Here is a 14,150-nt window from a genome sequence, read left to right as displayed (position 1 = left end):
TATGATGTGGAAATTGTTACACTGGAGCCTTATTCTGATTTTAAAATCAGTTAATGGTTTGATATTCGTGTATATTGATATAATAAGTAGGATCACTTACGCTGAATAGGTTGCACGAAAAAATTCGAAATGAAAACATGACGCACCGACAAAGTAGGTATTTGAAACACTTATAAAAATACAACAAAAGATGTTGGGCGTGTAATTTTAGTCAGAAACGTTTTCTTTACTTGTGACTCACACATACAATTGTTTGCAGCAGGAATTAAGAACACAGTCGCTCATATGAATGAGCTGTCTTCTCGCCTAAAAGCATTTTGAAAGGTCGCCATCATTGAAATCCCTTTGTATACATATGTGCTCCACGCTATTGGCCCGACGGCGCGCGTTGCAAAGTCAACATCAAGCATACGCCTGCGCCGTGTCAAGTTCTTGCACCGTGCAACTTCAACGCAACATCTCTGCGCACATCCCGTCACAGCTCGCAAGTCAAACTGCCATTAGTGACAGTGTCAAATTGTTTAATTTATTTACATCTGTTTACTCTCACTGTTTTTGTATAGGTAGTTTATCATTCTAAATAAGTTATTTACTATATAAGTGTGGATGCAATCTTCAACCCAACCTGGCGACAGCACTTCGACTAACTTCACATGCAGCCATTGTACTAAAAGTTTTAAATCCGTAAGAGGGCTTAATATACATTTTACGAAATCACACAGAAATTGCCTCACTCAAAATATCACTCCTAATAGCACCACCACTTCCGGCCCCGTACCATTGACCACTAGCAATCCAACAGTTCCATTCCATCTTCATCTCAGTAACTTAAAACATCGTATCCCAGTAGTTAAAAGAGTCCCGCGTGGCGCCAGAATCACAGTTGCAACCCATCTTTCCAATCTCATTGATTCATGCGTAGAAAATAATAGCATCGATGACTGGCACAATCTATTACTGTTCTCATACCGCACGCTTCACGTTAATGAAGACGACACTAACACCTCACTTACACAAAAAATTAAAAACAACTGCTCTAATCAAACTGTTCCGCCCTCCGCAGCAAACACACAAAGGAGCCCGGGACTATTTAACCGCCAAAAGTATATTGAAAACAAAATCAGCGACGGAGACTTAAAAGGTGCAGCCCGTCTCCTTTTTTCAAGCGAGTCGCTCTCGCCAGACAATCCAGACACCCTTCAGGCCTTACAGACTAAACACCCTCCAGCTCCTTCAACCCCATATTTTCTCGACCCGCCAACGGCTAGCCAGGTATGTTTTCAAATCAATAGTAAAGAAACCCTCGAGGCCATCATTTCTTTTAAAAATGGATCCGCACCAGGCCTAGACGGAATCTCACCCCAACATCTGAAAGACCTCATTTCATATTCAACAGGCGATACTGGCGAACAGCTACTAAATTCCATAACAAAATTAATCAATAAAATGTATACAGGAAACATTAACCCTGATATAGTCCGCATTCTTTTCGGCGCCAACCTTATCGCTCTAAACAAGAAAGACGGAGGGGTGAGACCAATAGCCGTTGGTACAACACTTCGGCGTCTCGCATCCAAATTAGAAGTCCGGCACATAATATCTAAATTAAAACCTCATTTCGAACCAATATAACTAGGATTTGGCACCAAAGGGGGGTGCGAAGCAGCCGTACACTCCCTGCGCACTTACCTCTCTAACACGACGTCCGAGGTGTTGATCAAAATTGATATTGAAAATGCCTTCAATTCAGTAAACAGAGACACCCTGCTGACAGAAACAAAACATAACATACCCGAAATTTACAACTATCTCCTTCTATCCTACGCATACAAAATTATTATATCGCCAAAACGTGCTTTCTTCAGAAGTTGGCTGTCAGCAGGGTGACCCGCTCGGGCCGGCAATATTCTCTTTGGCAATTAACCCTATCATCAAAAAACTAAATTCTAAATTTAACGTGTGGTACCTAGATGATGGAACCCTAGGAGGTGACGTAGATATTGTTACTTCCGACCTGTCCAAAATCAAGACCGATTTTAGGAACATCGGCCTTGAAATAAATTTTAGCAAATGCGAACTGTACATTCCAAATTCCATCCCTAATCACAACAATATTGAACAAAACTTCAACACCCTAACTCCAAACATAAAAACAGTTAACAAAAGTGACTCGTTACTTTGCCTCCTAGGGTCTCCTATTTTCGAAGAGTCTTTTCCAAACTATATACAAAATTCAATTTCCAAATTCAAAATCTTTTCAACCCGCCTTCTTGAAATAAGTCCTCACTACGCAATTACAATTCTTAAATTCTGCCTTTTTGTCCCTAAATTGACATACGCCATTCGCTGCAGCCCTATTTGGAAATTCGAAAATATTATTTTACCTTTAGATGACCTTATTAAGTCAATTTGGAATCCATTCTCAACATTCAGCTCAGCGACGATTCCTGGACCCAAGCATCCCTACCCATCCGTCATGGTGGGCTAGGGATCAGAAAAATTTCTAGTGTATCCTTGCCAGCTTTTTTGTCTTCAGTCCACAGCTCCGCAAATCTCATAGGTAAAATCCTACGGGGACTTCCCTCAAACTATGAGACTGCGGGCTTGGACGAAGCTAAGAAAGCTTGGTGAAGTGCTTGCCCGAACAAGGATTTCCCAACTCATCCAAATTGTCAAAGGAGCTGGAGTCCGGTGATTGGCTCCTATCCTTCACCGAACACCGGAACCTTCCTCACACCAGACACTCTCCGCATCGCGACCTGTCTTCGGCTTGGAGTCCGCGTCTGTGCTCCACACAGGTGCCCCTGCGGCAGTGAAGTCGATGAATTTGGACACCACGGGCTATCCTGTCAAAGAAGTGCTGGCCGCTTTTCAAGACACGCCGCACTGAATGACATAATCCGGCGGTCTCTTGCATCCGTCAACGTGCCAGCTCTACTGGAGCCAACTGGCATGGCTAGAGACGACGGCAAGATACCGGACGGTATGTCCCTGGTTCCTTGGAGTTTGGGAAGGGTGCTAGTGTAGTTTTATGATATCCAGCAGCGCCATCTACAGTGTTGATTTAAATATGGAACTGTGGTGTTCCAAATATGTTTTTATATGAATTGCTGTCATGTCGTTCTGTCACACAATAAATAGTCTTCGGTTAACATGCACGTATTTTATTAATTATAGGTTATGGGCGATTTAAAGTGATAAATACGGGGGGTTAGTCAAGTATTAGATTGCCAGTTTATAGTGTATCGTGTGTGATATATTGTGAGTGCGATCTGTGACAGAAATCCGAAGATGTCGTCACCAAACTATGTGACGAATGTGCCCAAGTTACGTGGCCGAGAGAACTATTGTGAATGGGTTTTCGCTGCAGAGAATTTTCTTATCCTAGAGGGCACGCAAAAGTTTATTGCGCGTAAGCCAGAAGCTACAGAAGTTGCAGATGACGAAAAAGCCCGTGCGAAATTGATTTTGACAATCGACCCTTCCTTGTATGTCCATGTAAAAGGCATCAAAACTACGTTTGAATTATGGACTAAACTCAAAAGCTTATTTGATGACTCTGGTTTCGCCAGAAAAATTACGTTGTTGCGAAATTTAATTTCCATAAGACTCGAAAATTCGACTTCGATGACAGAATACGTAACGAAAATGGTTGAAAATGGTCAAAAATTAAGTGGTACGGGTTTTGCCATTAGTGATGAATGGATCGGCTCGCTATTATTAGCAGGTTTGCCTGAGAAATATTCCCCAATGATCATGGCAATAGAGCATTCCGGCATTTCTATCACGACAGATGCCATCAAAACAAAACTTTTAGACATGGAAGAGAAAAATTCAAATTTGACAAGGAATGGGAACGAGACTGAGAGTGCGTTCGCGAGTACGTCAAGTTACCAATATAACAAGAAGAATAAAACAAAGATTGTCTGTGGTAAACAGGATGGCGGCGAAATGTCAAAAGTCAGAACTGTCAATGTGAAATGCTTTCGATGCAAGGTCCCGGGGCATTATCGAAATCAGTGCCCAAATATCGAAAAAAATTGTACACGTAAACAGTCGAATGCATTCAGTGCTGTGTTTTTAAGTGCCGACTTTAAGAAAAATGATTACTACATTGATAGCGGCGCTAGTACCCATTTTACGGCAAATGAAAGTTGGGTTATGAATGCATCGTACGAGCCGGCTACTCGCGAGATAGTTGCAGCAAATAAGGCATGTATGCCAGTGTTGTGCTCCGGAAACGTACAGATTACGACTGTGACTCCCGACAGTGAATTCGACATAACTGTTGAAGATGTTTTATGTGTACCGAGTTTAACTACGAACCTGTTATCTGTAAGCCAACTGATAAAGAAAGGTAATAAAGTAGACTTCACTAAGAAAGGTTGTAAGATTTACAACAGAAGTGGACAGCTTGTTGCTACGGCTACTTTGACAAACGGCGTTTACAAATTGAATATGCCAGAAAATACGACCAACGTTGCTATGGCAGTGTCTGCCGAGACTTGGCACCGTCGTCTCGCCCATGTTAACAGCTCATACATGACGAAAATGAAGGATGCAGTGGAAGGTTTCAGTATTAGCGACAAGATTGACATCAGTAAATGCAAGGTATGTTGTGAAGGCAAACAATGCAGACTGCCATTTCCTAATAATTGCAATAGAAGTGACAATTTACTGAATGTTATCCACATGGATATAGCTGGTCCAATGGAAGTGACATCTCTTGGAGGATCACGATATTATCTGCTATTTGTGGATGACTATAGTTGTATGGCATTTATATATTTTTTGAAAGAGAAAAGTCAAGCTCTGGATTGTTTCAAAGAATTTAAAGCTAAAGTTGAGAATGAACTTGACAAAAAGATCAAGATTATAAGGAGTGATAATGGTCTTGAATTTTGCAGCAAGAAGTTCAGCGAGTTCCTGAAGGTAAATGGGATACTGCATCAACGGACGAACCCTTATACGCCTGAACAAAATGGGTTGTGCGAGCGCCAGAATCGTGTGGTGTGTGAGAAGGCTAGATGCCTGTTATTTGACTCCGAGCTACCCACAGAATTCTGGGCAGAAGCGTGTAGTTGTGCAGTTTATCTACGGAACAGGACAATAGCTTCAGGATTGAACAACAAAACACCTTTTGAAATGTGGACAGGGACAAAGCCAGACCTAAGTCACCTAAGAATCTTCGGCAGTACTGTCATGGTCCACATCCCCAAAGAGAAAAGGTTGAAGTGGCAGAAAAAGTCTAAGGAAGCTATCCTAATGGGTTACCCAGAAGGGGTCAAAGGATATAGACTTTTCGATCCTGAAAAGAGAACATTTTTCACAGCGAGGGATGTAAAGGTTTTTGAAAAACAAGAGTATTGCCAAATTGAAGTTCAACAACAAGCAATACAAAAAGCTGAAGTAGGGTGTCAAAGTTCAGTGGGGGATGAGAGTCCAGATATTTCTAGAACTTTGACTGATTCATCTTTTGAGTCAATGAACCCTAGTGAGTATGAGGATGCAGATACCACAACTGAGAGTGTTTCAGTTCCTGAAAATGTTCCTGCTCCTGAGAGGATCGGTCCAGTCCTGAGAACAGCAGAACAAAGAAAAGCGCCTGAAAGGTATGGCATTTCAAATCTATGTTCAGATGCTAGCAGGATGGATGATGCCAGTGGTCTTTCACTATCAGAGGCTTTGCGCGGACCAGAGAAAGAGCAATGGAGACAAGCTATGGCAGAAGAGTTGAAAAGTTTCGAAGACAACCAGGCCTGGGAGCTTGTCAGCGTTCCAAAAGACTCTAGTGTCGTAAAGTGCAAGTGGGTACTTAAGAAGAAGTACGATAGTGAGGGCAATGTGCGGTTCCGAGCCAGGTTAGTAGCCAAGGGCTATACTCAGAAGTACGGAGTGGACTATGACGAAACCTTCGCGCCAGTGGTAAGGCATACAACTCTCAGACTTTTATTTGCTTTGTCGGTTCAATTAAATTTAGATATTTCTCATTTAGACGTGACTACTGCTTTCCTGAACGGCTATCTTGAGGAGGATATTTATATGGAGAAGCCAGAAGGCTTTCCTTCATCTGAAGGTAAAGGACAGGTGCTTAAGTTGAAGCGAGCCATATATGGTCTCAAACAATCCTCAAGGGCGTGGTACAGGAGGGTAGATGATTGCTTAACCGAGTATGGTTATACTAGGTCTAAACTTGAACCTTGCTTATATGTGAAAAATGACAATGGTTTGACTGTAGTAGCTCTATATGTTGATGATTTCTTTGTGTTTTCTAATAATGAAGAGGAAACCAAAAGTTTGAAACAGGTACTGTCTTCACATTTTAAATTAAAAGATCTTGGTCAGGTCAAACAGTGCTTAGGTATGAATGTGTGTGTTGATAAAGAACATAATGTAATAACTTTAGATCAGGAGGATTATGTTAACAAGTTGTTGCATAAGTTCAATATGACAGACTGTAACACTGCTCAAACTCCTATGGAGGAAAGAATGAACTTAGATAAAGGTGAGAGCTGTGATACTGAATTACCTTATCAACAACTCATTGGTAGTCTCATGTACCTAGCGGTTTTGACACGGCCTGACATTGCTTTCAGTGTAGGGTATCTGAGCCAGTTTAATAACTGTCATGGTAGAGAACACTGGGCCCATGCCAAACGTGTTTTGCGTTATCTCAAGAAAACAAAACACTATTGCCTCAGGTATAGTAGCGAGTCTGATTCAAAGCTTACCGGGTTTGTTGACGCTGACTGGGGCAGTAATGTTCTTGATAGGAGGTCCTATTCAGGATTTTGTTTCACTTTGTCTGGCAGTGTAGTTTCATGGTGCAGTAAGAAGCAGAATAGCGTGTCCTTGAGCAGTTGTGAATCAGAATATATTAGTATTTCTGAGTGTATTAAAGAAGCTATGTACTTAAGGTCATTGTACCATGAAATTACAAATAAGATGTCATTAATTACAATTTATAATGACAACCAAAGTGCTCTGAAGTTATTGGCCAACCCTGTGTTTCATAATAGGTCGAAGCATGTTGACATACGTTACCACTTTAGTAGGGATATAATAGCTAAAGGTGTGGTAGAAGCAAAATACTTAGCGACAGCTGAGATGCCAGCTGACTTATTAACTAAGAGTCTAGGGTTTGTCAAGCACTTTAGATTTGTTGAGAAGTTAGGACTTGTGCCTAAGTAGTAGGTATGTGTAGTTCTTTTTAAAGCTGTTTTTTTAATACTGATGATGCTGATGGCTATGCTTAGATATAGTGGGGGTGTAGTTTTATGTTATCCAGCAGCGCCATCTACAGTGTTGATTTAAATATGGAACTGTGGTGTTCCAAATATGTTTTTATATGAATTGCTGTCATGTCGTTCTGTCACACAATAAATAGTCTTCGGTTAACATGCACGTATTTTATTAATTATAGCTAGTGTGGGACGCTACCTGCGTTGACACTCTGGCCCCTTCCCATCTCACGGGAACCAGTCACCAAGCAGGTGCGGCGGCTAAAGCGGCCGAAAAACTCAAATTCCATAAGTACAGGGGTCTCGGCCCCGAGTATATTTTTATGCCATTTGGGGTTGAGACCCTTGGCCCGTGGGGTCCTAATGCCCTACAACTTTTTAAAGACCTTTCAAAAAGGCTTATCGATTTCACTGGTGACCGAAGAGCTGGCAGCTTTCTCGCTCAACGTATTAGCTTCGCAATACAGCGGGGAAATGCTGCCAGCGTCCTCGGCACCATGCCAAAGGGGCCCAATTTCTTAGACGTATTTTAATTTTAATTTTATTTAATTTTATTTTATTTAGTATTAGTTTTTAGTTTTAATTTAGTTTTATTTTATAGATAAGTTAGTTTATTTTATGTTTAATGTTAATACTTTACTTAGATTTACGTCTTAGCCAGACAACAGATAACATTACGGACGCTAAGTTAAATGGATGCTGGCTGTTCTCTTACCTGTTTGCGTGCTTTTTATTGCTTGCCTACTGTTTTTAACCGATATCAAAAAAAGGAGGTTATCAACCATTTTATTGTTTTTTGTGTTTGTTACCTGAGAATTCCATCATGTGTGTTTTACGATAGGCAATTAAAATTTTAGTTTTAAATGGATATGTTGTTCAATTTCCATTCTGATAATTTCTGGAATGGGGGATTCCATAAATATTTTTCTACCTAAATTGTTAATTGAAAGTACTCTCAAGAAATACTACTGAAGTTATTTTTAATGCACATGAATTTACTTATTCGTATTCGAAATGAAAAGTAGAGCGGTTAACTCGGGTGAAAGGCACCATTTCAGTCTGGGACTATTGGTGCTCTCACTGCGTTCGAGCGCCAAACTACTTCGACATAAATGTGTGCCATGAAAGTGCAAATTTGTACTACTAATGGTTAACAATCTACTATTAGTAGTACAAATTTTAAATTAGGTATGAGTCTTAAACCCAATCCAAGCCTACCCCAACATATTAGTAATATTTTAAAACGAAACGCTAAGTTTGCACTTAGGATAAATCACTAGACACTTTCCACAAAGACGTTAAGTTTAATGGGTCCTAACTGAAGCCCATTAAGTGGTTAGTGCTTACGTATTTCTTCGCCCAGTCTTTCTCCGATCTAATAAATCTAGGATAACTGCGTGGGCTAATTTTATTGCGCCTTTATTCAATCTTTCTTCGAAATGGCTTGAGGTTATTTCGTAGAAAGGTTTTAGGTTGAAATTCACGATGATATTGTATTGAGTTATTTTATCTATAGTATTTATAAAAGATACTCTAAACATGGGACTAAGGTTATCATATACTATCACTACACGTTATAAAACAAAGTCCCCCGCCGCATCTGTCTGTTTGTGTGTTTGTATGTTTGTTCGCTATAAACTCAAAAACGACTGAACGGATTTTTATGCGGTTTTCACCTATCAATAGAATGATTCTTGAGGAAGTTGAAAGTGTATAATTTGTTAACCCGTGCGAAGCCGGGGCGGGTCGCTAGTTATTTATATAGCACAAGTAGTTTTGTTGAACCTGCATGATGCTGATTCCGATCAATAAATTATAGGTGTACCACTTGGGTATATCAGGCGGTGACGGTAATTGAGTTGCACAGTGATTTATTACCGGGTGGGCAAACGATTTTCAAACCCTGCTTTCTGTTTTTAGGACACATACAAACAACGGAGAGGCCTAGCGACTAGCCTACGTTTATCTTCGCCGGGAAAAGATTAAAAGATTAGGTTTATAATACCGGGAGTGGCCAGTAACAGGAGTAATAGGTAAATGAAACTTTAGTGTAGGCTGTAGGTACTCCTCAAACTGGCCAACATTTGTTCAACGACTTTTAAAAATAACTTGTGTTTTGAGTTTTAGGACTTTAAAGAGCTATTTGCTCGTGTTACAGGGACCACCCGGTATAATATTATACCGGATGGTCAATTATTTAATAGCCAATATTAGGCAAAGCTCTGCGTAGGTAGCACAACTAGCACATACAGTAAACAAACATCAAGACACATCATGCGTCAATCACATGGCCTACCGTGAAACGCGACAATCGAAAGTTCGGTTTCTGCCTCTCTATCACTCTTGCATATTCCAGCGATAAAGAGGCAGATGACTAAATTTCGATTTTCGCGTTTACCGGTAGGCCCTTGTTAACAAACCGCCTTAATACATCAATGTCATATTTTATTGTCTGTGAAAACTTGTCAAAAATCAGTTTAAGGCACAGTATGTATAAGTTAGTCTATGAATTTAGTAGAGTCGCTAGTGCTGCAATCTGGCGGCAGAATATTGCAGGAACATCCCCTATTAGTAGCAGGTAGCGGAGTTTTGAGACTAAAACTAGTTTATAACTATACATAAAATGTTATATTGCTTATACTCGTAATAAGGTAATATAAATCAGCTTCATGTAGCCAAGCCTTCAAACCGCCTCAGTTAAACGGGAGACCTATGCAAAGAGTAGTATATACAGGATGTTTGGTCCATCGTTTGCCAAATTAAAATGGCGGATAAGTGGGGTAGCTTTCTATCTTTTCACGCCCTTTAAAAAATTGTTGGGTCCACGTGTATTATTTGCTTTTTTTTTTGTTTTTTAAAAATCTTCAGGGCCGACTCGTTTTAACTTAAATTAAAAAAAAAGTAAGTGGTAGAGAGATACAACGTTTATTGCGTCGTGATGTCTAACGTCAAACGGTTTTATCAAAGTCAAAATTACTGACATTTAACCTCTAGTTCTTTTTTTATTAACCCTCAAATGATTTACAACATGTAAAAATTTACACCAAGGTCAATTTTGATTTTCAAAAAAAAAAAAATTAGACCACGTTCTTAAAATTACCTTTACAAAATTCTGTGTTCTGTCCTCTTTCTAATGATGTACAATAATCCCAAAAAAACCTTTCATGAACTACAATTTTCCTGATCTTTTGTAACGGACGCAACAGGCAAATATCAAAATTGACCTTGATGTAAATTTTTACATGTTGTAAAACATTTGAGGGTTAATAAAAAAAGAACTAGAGGTTAAATGTCAGTAATTTTGACTTTGATAAAACCGTTTAACGTTAGACATCACGATGCAATAAACGTTGCATCTCTCTACCACTTACTTTTTTTTAATTTAAGTTTAAACGAGTCGGCCCTAAAGATTATTAAAAAAGCAAAAGAAATACACGTGGGCCCAAAATTTTTTTAAAGGGCGTGAAAAGATGGAAAACTACCCCACTTATCCGCTATTTTAATTAGGCAAACGATGGACCAAACACCCTGTATAGACCTATGTATAAGATGGAAAAAAAAAAGAAAAAGTTTCGTACAACGAAATTAAAACTTGAGCCCCTAAATAAATTAAAAATAATTAGGTTATTGGATATTTTTTCAAACTTTAAAACAAAAGCCCTTACAAACTTCAAAATCAAGAAGCAAAGGCGACGCAATCGCCTTTTTATCCGAAACTTTTTAATTAGTTTTGAACCCTTTACGAGGGCTAAAATAAATCATGTTTAAGTTAGGTATTTCAATACTGTGCCTGGAGGCTGATAATGAATTTTGCCTTAAAATAAGATCAATCATAATGAAGCATACAGTAGAGTTTTAATTGTGACAGATTGCATAATCCGTGTATTAAATGACAGACATTTTTGATATATATTTTCATGCATAAAAAAATTAAAAACGTATATGGCGAGGACGGTGAATAAATTTTACGATGCCCGGGTCTTAGTGGTGATTTATAACTAAGCAGATTTAAAATTCTTTGCCTTACTTTTATCATTCAGATTCTCTAATCGAAACCATAACGTTTAAACATTAATCTTTTGTTAAAATGCGATTACATTCATCTATTACATAGGCTATCATTCAAACGAGCGATAATCCCGCGAAATAGCAGTGTTCTACACGTTTTCAGGGCGATTTAATGCCATCAGTGATGTGACGTAGGTTCTCTAAAGTCTAAATGATGGCCGAAAATTATTTTGTCGAATGTCTCTTCGCAACCAAGTTTTTGCATGCTTAATTTAATTTTCACCTCAGCAGCTCGAACAAGGGTACTTTGCTTCTTAAAAACAGTGAGCAAAATGCGATTTTGCTCATTGATTCATTTTGTCTCACTCAGTGAGCAAAATGACATTCAAGCGACCTTTATAGTCAAATGTCATTTCAACATGCGGGGTCTAATACAAGTTCGATATACTTGGGTTCTATTATAGTTCAGTGAAATTAGCTAAAATTACGGCATAATTAATAGAAGACTTTTTTTAATTGGGATATGTACGTTGTCGACCGAGGTTATTTTTCATCAACTCTCCCCTCCCCTCCCCCCACTGCGTCACCCCCCCACACCCCCGCAAAGGGTCCAAAACATAGTTTTTCTCACTTTTTAAGAAAACCGTTCAAGATACAGAAAAAGGGTGTAGGAACGAAGTGATCCTTATTAAATTTTCTACTTATCTCTTATACACACTATATTGCTATCACTTATAGTTTTTGCGCAATACGTCACGGAAGATGCTATTTTTAGCATTTTCAGTGTTTTTTTTCTTCTAATGACTTTTCTCAAATAACACTTACGAGATCTTTCACGCTTTTAGGGTTCCGTACCTCAAAAGGAAAAACCGGAACCCTTATAAGATCACTCGTGCGTCTGTCTGTCTGTCCGACCATTCCTCCCCCCCCCCCCCCCCTTTATCTCTGAAACTACTGGGCCTAAAATTTTGAAAAAATACACAAAATAGTACTTTACCTATAGATAATAGGAAAACCTATTAGAAATGTGCAGTCAAGCGTGAGTCGGACTTATGTACGGAACCCTTGGAACGCGAGTTCGACTCGCACTTGACTGGTTTTTTTTATTTAAGTAAATAGTTAATATGTTATTTAAAATGGGTATTATTTATTGAAAGAGTTTGTGTATCTGGGAACCTTGTTCACTAGGGACGGTAAGCATGATAAAGACATTGAAAGGAGAGTGAATGCTGGAAATCGTGTGAATGGGGCACTTAACGCTTTAATGAGCAGCCAGAAGGTGTCGCAAAAAGCACGGTTGGCTGTTCATAGAGGGGTGTTGGTGCCTACACTTATGTATGGTAGCGAAAGTTGGGTATGGCAGAAGAGGCATCAGAGCCAAGTGAATGCAGTGGAAATGAGAGCGCTGAGAAGTGTGTGTGGTGTGAGATTGCAAGATAGAATTAGGAACAGTGTGATAAGGGAAAAGTGTGGACTGAATGTTGATGTAGTGACTAAAATTGAGAAAGGTATTTTGAGATGATTTGGACATGTGGAAAGAATGAGTGAAAGAAGGCCAACAAAGAGAGTGTATAAGGGAGAAGTGGAAGTGGGAGTTGGAAGGGGTCGACCTCGGCGGATTTTCTCTGATCAGATCGGGGAAATCCTGAAGAAAGGCCAGGTCAAGAGCACCCTAAACCGGCGAGCGTGTATGCGTGCGTGAATGTAATGAAAATGAAGGAAGCGAAAGAGGTATGACAGGATCGTAGCAAGTGGAAAACCGTGGTCTCTGCCTACTCCTCCGGGAAATAGGCGTGATTATATGAATGTATGTGTTATTTATTATTAAACTACTTCATTTGACGATCCTATGCCATTTTTAAAAATACATCGCCTTCAAATATTTTCAATGTCAGCTAATATCGTTATTAACCACTTGTCTGTATATGAAACGGATCCTGACCGAAATTTATAGGTACAGCACAACCGAGGGTGAACCCACGATTTTTGATCACCACACACATCTTCTTCCTCGCGTTAGTTGTCGCTTTTCGGTGAAGGAAAACATCTTGAGGAAACATCCCAGTAATCCCAGTAAGGCCTAGTTTCCCCTCTGGGTTGGAAGGTCAGATGGCAGTCGCTTTCGTAAAAACTAGTGTCTACGTCAAATCATCAGATTAGTTGCCAGCGGACCCCAGGCTCCCATGAGCTGTGGCAAAATGCCGGGAACAACGCGAAGAAGATGATGAACTTTTCATGTGTGTGGTGGTCAAAAATCGTGAGTTCACGAGGGTGAATTGGTGATTGTGTTGTATAAAATTCGTTCAGCGGGCGCAGCACGGTTCCATTTTTATCGCCTATCACTATGCGCGTCCCTTTCGCACTTACATACTTGTTAGCGCGTAACAGGTGAGGCAACATAGAGGTACAATAATAGAGAGGAAACGGGGGAGGGGCCAAATGACCGAACGAGATAAACTTATAGAACTTTCAGTAGGAGTAGCAAGAAAGCGGTAATATTGCTTGTCCTTGTCACAGTCTCACTTTTGTTTGTTCCCCACCATAAATTTAGTATGGGTTATGGTGGGCAACAAATAAAAAGTTTCATTTCATTTCATTTCAATAACCCGACCGAAATACGTAGATTATTGTTTTTGGTATATTGTCAGGAATGTTAAAACGTGTTTTTAATATTGTCGCATTGCGTATATTTTGTCCCTCACGGAGGCACGCGCACACCACTTCTATAGGCTACCTTCTATGTAAGGCAAGCTATAAAAATGCGACTGTGCGATCTGTTTCACAGTCAAGTGGTTAATAGTAACGATGTTCGGTGAGCTTAAAAATGTTTGAAGACGATGTATGTTCAAAATGGCATAGCATCGTCAAATGAAGGAGTTTAATAATAAATAATACACCATT

This window comes from Cydia splendana, chromosome 2 (genome assembly GCF_910591565.1).
Source record: "Cydia splendana chromosome 2, ilCydSple1.2, whole genome shotgun sequence".
NCBI classification, from domain to species: domain Eukaryota; kingdom Metazoa; phylum Arthropoda; class Insecta; order Lepidoptera; family Tortricidae; genus Cydia; species Cydia splendana.
This window is presented reverse-complemented; position numbering follows the sequence as displayed.